Source organism: Ictidomys tridecemlineatus, chromosome 3, assembly GCF_052094955.1.
Source record: "Ictidomys tridecemlineatus isolate mIctTri1 chromosome 3, mIctTri1.hap1, whole genome shotgun sequence".
Taxonomy (NCBI): Eukaryota; Metazoa; Chordata; class Mammalia; order Rodentia; family Sciuridae; genus Ictidomys; species Ictidomys tridecemlineatus.
Genome location: NC_135479.1, coordinates 154641281 through 154648404, shown reverse-complemented (window position 1 = coordinate 154648404; position 7124 = coordinate 154641281). Strand labels below are relative to the sequence as shown.

General features: G+C 37.9%; 1 long non-coding RNA gene across 1 annotated transcript; it reads right to left on the bottom strand.

The window, feature by feature from the left end:
• Nucleotides 1-727: 727 nt before the first annotated feature.
• On the bottom strand, nucleotides 728-2781 carry LOC120883968 (uncharacterized). Its single transcript, XR_005726113.2, has 3 exons — nucleotides 2644-2781; nucleotides 1881-1974; nucleotides 728-1191 (listed from the first exon to the last, which is right to left on the bottom strand). It is a non-coding gene; the product is annotated as an uncharacterized LOC120883968 (long non-coding RNA).
• Nucleotides 2782-7124: the final 4343 nt, after the last annotated feature.

The following is a 7124-nucleotide window of genomic DNA, read 5'->3' as shown; positions in this document are numbered from 1 at the left end:
AAAATCTATGCATTCTTCAGCACTTAGATAACAAAATTATCTAGAAGAAAGCTCTTACAACTGCCCCCTCCACAAAGCTCAGATATTTCTACCTCCTTACTTTGCCCCAGATATCCTCTTCTTGAGTCAGTACTTCTACCCACATAAATAATTGTGTAATTTGCAATAAAGTTCTGACCACCCTTTTGACAGTCTCAGTAACAGCAAGAAGAGATGTTTTTAAATAATTTTATTTTGTGTCTCTAGAACTGAACACAGTACCTTGCACAGATTAGGTGCTCAGCAAATATTTGCCCAAAATAAGACTGAATGCCTACAAATGAGAAAAGGATCTGTAGTTTTTATTAGAACTCAAGTTGGTTGGCAATTCTCAAAAACATTAGGAATCACTTCCTGAGGATGATATGACTCTGGAAGATACACTTGGAGGATGGAAGTTCTACAGCTTGGGGAAATTGGGATCTGAACTGAGCACTCGGTTGGTGGCCTGGGGTCCAACATATCATACAGGAATATCTTGGGTCCTGTTGAAGCTTTGGTGGTAACCAAAAACTTACTTCCTCTACTTCATGTTTTTGTTCTCTTCCTATTGGCCTTTTGAACCAATTTGCAGAACTATTTTCATATCAATTCCTTTTTTGGCATTTTTATCACTATAGAGACAAGCAGAAGATAACTGCAAAATAAAATAGGTATTTTTTGAGATAATCCAGATACTATGTTGAACTCAGTTCACATTGCTTTATTTTATATTTGCAGCATAGCCACACAATTGTATCATTATTTACATTTTACGGGTGAGGAGACAAAGGTCAATGGGATTAAATAAATGAAGTTCTTAACTTTCATAGTCTTGACTTTAATCTAATGCACATTTTCAGTTTCGTTCTTTCTTTCTTAGTGGCAAAATAGACATAATTAAGAGAACTTAATTAAGCCTTAGCAGGATATTCCTTGGTGTAGGTTTTGCTGAGGCCCAAACCACTGTCTCCCAACATACAAATATATTTTTTTTCTTTTTCTTTGTGCACACTTTTTCTGTCATCTTTTGTCCCCCTTTCTCCCTTGTTTTTAATGCCCCCAATCTGCCTTGCATCAGATACCTCTCAGATATGATAGAGGAGGCTTTAGTCCTTTAAGTTGTATCTTCTGAAGCATCTGAGAAATGCTGAGAATTCCCCACCAGGCTTGCTGAAAGATAAAGTGTACCAAGTTTTGGAGCTTGAGAAATGTGAAATAGAATCTTCACTTTACTCATTATTAACCTACTAATTTTGAAAATATTTCTTAGTTTTTTTTTTTCAGTTTTGAGTTCCTTATTTTGGGGGGGGAAAAAACCAATGCAATATGTCATCACTTTAACATAGCAGCCTTCAAATTAGCTTCAATTAAGCTGAGAGAGGGAAGGAGAGGCATGAAGGAAAAGAAGCACACAGAAAAGGTGGGCTGGAAACCTTCATCTAAGTGCATTAGACATATCCTGGATACAGAACTCACCGAACAGGAAATTCTACAGAAGGCTGTAAGTTTCAGAGGAAATTGAGTTGCAAAAGAAACCACTGTCGTAACTAAAAGGGTCAACTATTTGAGACGATAAAATAAGAGCTGGGCCTCTCTTTAAACAAGGAGATGATGGACATACTGTGCCCGTTTCAACGCCCAATCCCATGTATGACATCAACACTAAATAAAATTCCTTTCCTCCTCTATTGCATTCCCACCCTTAAGGATGATTCCATATTACGTTTCTAAGTATTAGATCACTGGGTTCTGGAGTAAATTGCTGACATCTACGCTTTAGAGCTCCCACCCTGTCAGGGCCAAGAGAATTGGAAGCAGAGATCAGAAGGGTGTTTGGAGGAGAAAAATCTTGTAATCACCTTTGGCATAACCAGTGGAGCTACTCATCCTCCATGAAGACATGATCCTTCTTCCTTCCAACTGACTCCACTCGTTCTCCCAGTAACACAAGCCCTGTGTGGAAATGACAGCATTTACTCACAAGTTATTCAACATGTAGACTCCTTTCTAACCTTCTGAACACTCCTCACGTCTCTGATGGCAGCTAAAAGTCAGAGTTCATGGTCTGACTAATACTTATGGGGACTGTAAATGGAATGTTTTTAAAGGAGCTGTCAATATTGACAGGAATCACATAAGCTCTTTGACTCTGCGATTTTTTTTCTTTTTTTTATCACCTCTGCTCTTTGCACAGCATGATCTTTGGATGTGATTTTTTGACAAAGCTTTCATTGGTGCCTTGTTCTGGTGGAATGTACACATTTCTATTGGCGGACTGGGAAAGCAGGGTCCTAACCTATTGCTGCATCTAGATCCTGGAAATCCAGGGCATCCAGTTGAATGTCTCCTTTAAGGAATTGGGGGTAGGGAGACTGGGAGAGGGAAAGAGAAAGAAGATGCTGTGGTTTCCCTTCCCTTGGGCTCCACTGTGGGCATGCCTGCTTCTACATGGGAAAAGCCTGCTCAAGTGCCCCATACGACCTTCCTTCCCACCCTTTCCTCCCTCCACCCATTGCATCCTTTCTTCTATAATCCATAGCCAGAGCTAGCTCACCCATGCTAAAGAATCTCTCTTCCCTCAACTCTGCTAAGAAAGCGCAAACAGGACAGAAACAAGGTCACCTCTCCTGGAGACATCTTGTTCCATTCCTTCTGTTTCTGGCATTTCGTTCTGTGTAGAGCTGAGGGCCTCCTCGCAGAGCAGTGTTTTTTCCTTTTTATCTAAAGCCACTGCTTCTGCTGTGTTAGGAGTTATTTTCTTGGTACTCAACCCATAAGAGATTAGGGAAGCACTAGTTCCCTTTTCTCCAATTAAGGAGAAAGTGAGCTAATTCACATGAAAGTATTACATTACTTCCAATCATTTTAAATTATGGAATTCTGGAAAAGGCTTAGAAAATAGACAAATGACCTCAGCCACTGGTGGTTATGTTTTGTTTAGCAATAAAAAGTTTTAACAAAATTGGAAAATTTCTTGTAAAAGTATGAATTCCTTGATTTTTTTTTTTAAGGAAATCTGCCCATGCTTGACCAAATGTACAATTTATGCACAAACCACAACTTCCTTTAGACTGCCAGGATCCTTGGTTTTCCACAGACCTCATCACCACATCCTTTGCTTATTCATGGGAGAACAAAGGGGTTTCATTTTGGTTACCGGACTTCTCATAAAGCTTGAATTTGCAACTTCTGATTTAGAGGAATTTGTATCTGGATTGAAAGGAAGCTTCCTCTGAAATACTCCACCCTTTCCCAAGGTGAAACACTCACAGCTCCATTTTACCACCTGTCTTCCTCTTTAACCTGTCCAATCCCTTTCTTAGCACATGACAAGCACCTGGAATGCAGAGACAATTTCAGTGTTTAATGGAATTTTAGCACAGTCAAAATGATTAAAATGTCTGGTGGGTAGATTAGGACTCATTGAACTCTATTTTGTGTCTTTCCTGGCAGACTCTATAAGAATTACTCCAGAAGTTTCTGAATTTGTCATTTTTTTGGCTGTGTCTATCCTGCCATGTGATTCCTTTTGGAGGATGCTGTTAAGACTGTACATCTTCAAAGCACATCTTCTCTGTTTATACAAGTCCTGCTTCCCCTCAAGCACAATCTTGTGTCCTCCCCTCTTAAAGGATGTTTTCAGATTTCCCATGCTAAGATATCACAGCACTTTTGTAGATTTATATTTTAGTACTTTATTTGGTAACATTAGGTGCTTGTTTTTCCCCACTGGTCTGTGGGGACAGAATGTACATTTTATTATTCTTTCTATCTTCAGTAACTGTCAGAACTAGGCACACAGAAGGTGTTCAATAAATACTTGTAAAATAAAGTGGCTTCAAATTTGGGGATCCTGACATGAACTTAAATTGTTCCTGTCTTAAACAATATATATAAAAAAGAAAACTAGAAAAGTACATGACATGTTATAAGGGTATACATCAATACACGAAGTACTAAAAAATATGTACTAAAAAATATATCCTCATGATATATATTTCTTCTTCTGCCTTATATGAAAGTGTAAAAATACAGAATCAAAATGTAATTGAGTCATTTAATAATTTAATATCGACACAATTAAGCAGATACTTCCGTATATATTTCAGCAGAATTTTGGAGAAAAACTCAAACGTGCTAGCCATTTTTTCTTTTCTTTTTAACCAACTTGAATTATAACCCTATTATAACCTATCCTTTCCTCTAGAAATATTTCAGATAATGGACAGAGATCCTCCTGTGGCTTCGTGATTATATAGACACAATCACTTTTTGAGACGCTGTTACTGATAGACAAACACAAAACGGCTGAGAAATGAAAAATAAAAGCCCACCCCTGTTCCTCACTAGTTGCTATGGTTTGGATGAGGTTTGTTCTTAAAGGTTCATATTCTGGAAGCTTAACCCCTAGTTCTTGCATTCTGTATGCTTGCAGAATATGCATCACATGGATACCACCCAGGTCTGTGGCTTGTTCCTTTCAGAGTGACCGCATGTGCCAAGCTTGGACCTCTTAGACCATTTCCCTTCTACTTCTTCACCATGTTGTGATGTAGCTGGGGGCAGGGGTAGGGAGCTCATCTTGATGCCAATGACTCTCTATAGTCACCAGAATCATAAAACAAATAAATTTATTTTCTTTATAAAGGACCCAGATTCAAGAGTTTTGTTATATCAACAAAAAATGTACTGAGATAGTAGCAGAGCTGGGGTAGGAACCCAGGTGGTTCAGATTCCAAAGCCCAAACTCTTTTCTTCTTTATCTTGCTGGCAAAAATTATTTCTATCTAAGTTTCCATTTGAGGCCTTGTGAAAAATGACCCTAACGATCAATCATCAGAATTCATGAGGGAGCCCTCAAACGTTGCTTGCTTCTTTTGGAAAGATCCCTAGCCCAATATTTCTCAAATATCCTAGCTTTGTGACCATTATTTAATATATCTTTACCCTTGTGCCAGTCAGTTCTTGCAGGAAACCTAAGACTGGCTTCTAGGAAATTGCTTATTCTTCTAGACACTAATCTTTGTAAGGCTCTGCAAATCCTTATTCTGGCCCTACTGCTCAGTAATCCCCACCTCCTGAAATCTTTGAACTCTGTTGCCTGGAACTTGGTCAACAACCAGTGAACTACCTTGTGTCCTTGATCTTTTTTTCTAAGGGTTCTCTTCCCTCAGCTACACTACCTTATTTTGGCACCCCCTGAAGGACAGTGTTCACTTGTGGTGATTTAATTTTCCTTGTACCAATGGGCTTGGACATGGCATGAGTGGAGGTGTCTTTTCTACACACAATCCCCACCCTGCATTGCCACGACTAAGCTGCTCTAAGCTGCTTTCCTTTCCAACTGCTCTCTTTTCTATGAAAAGCCCTTTCTTTGCATTTAAAATGATCAGATAATTTAGCATCTTTGTTATAAAGTCCATCTACCTTACCCAGGTCATTCTCTCTCATTCCTTAAAGATTAAAGTTGCTGGTTAATTATAGGTACGTCAAACTGCTATTGTAATCATTGGTTATATCCCTGTGTGCATAGATGATCCTCATCTTTCTCTGGCCTCTTCCTCTCCACTAACCTAGCCTTCACTCCAGCTCAGGCATCCAACCTTGCTCCTGTAATTATATTCCACTCTGCATTCATACAGAAATCGCTACTCCCAGTGACCTTATTTTCACATTTTCTATTGTCACAAAACCATCTCCAATTTTTCCTGTTCACTTCCTCTAATACTCCAACTCTGGTTGCCTTTTCTCTGTACTTTATCCTTTAAATCTGTGGTTCTCAACTGAGGGTGAATTTTTACCTCACTTACTCCAGGAGACATTTGAAAATGTCTAGGGACAGTTATGGTTGTCACTTCTAAGAAGGTTCTATTCTCATATAGCCAGCAAAGGCCCAAGGTACACAGGACAGCCTTCTACAGTGAAGACTTATCCAGTCAGGTCTGTGAATGGTGCCAAGGTTGAAAAACTCTCACATTCCTAGGACTCTACCTGTATGTTATGGAAGAAATTGTGTCCTCCAAAATAAGATGTGTTGAAGACCCAACTCTCAATTCTATGGAATATGATTTTATTGGAAGACAGGGTCACTGAAAATGCAGTACAATGCAGTAGTGTGGGTCCCTAATCCATTAACAACTGTGTTCTTCTAACAGAAGCACCACATAAACCATGGTTCTGTTCTACTTGATTAAATACACGGCTTTGCATATCTAAGATTGTACCAAAAAAAAAAAAACGCATATAGATGATGAAAAATGAATGTGATATTGTTGATGTATATAAAATTGTATGCAAATATAGCAAGTATAAGAATCATTATATTGTTTCCAATAGGCTTCCTGTTAAAAATGTTTAAGAGAAATCAAACAATAGACAAGTGATTTTAACTGAAGTTCTTGGAAGATTTTGCCCACTTGTGTTTGTACATTTTTTTTTTTTATTTTTTGGTTTTGCACCAGAGATGGAACCCAGTGGCACTTAAACACTGAGCCACATCCCAGGCCTTTTTTACTTTTTATTTTGAGACAGAATCTCACTAAGTTGCTGATGCTAGTCTCAAATCTTTGATCCTCCTGTCTCAGCCTCCTGAGTCACTGGGATTACAGGCAGGTGACACTGTGCCCAGCTATACCAATTTTAAATAGTTAAGATAATTTGATTTACTGAAATTTTGAGTTTAGGTTTTAAGATTTTGAAATGTTTAAGAGAATCATAGAAATGTTTAAGTTTTATTATCAGCTTTAGTACAGTTTTTATATATTTTGGGAAGGTTTTGTTTCTAGAATTTCTATTCTGCTTTTTTGGATGTTAGAAGTTCTTGAACAGATCCATTATATTGATGTTGTGATTGTAGCTAGAAATATTTACAGGAATACAATTAACCAGGTGTATAAAATGTGCTTATGTGTTTAGTAACAATCAAATTGCTGGGTTTAAAAGTACACTTGTTGAATTACATACACTTTGAAATATAATATACTAGTCAAAGATTTATGCACATTTTATTTGTGAGATGTATATTGATCAAACAATAACCAGATACAAACTATGCTTGATCTCAACCTTAAAAATTCATAGATTTATGAGTTAATTTGCTAGAT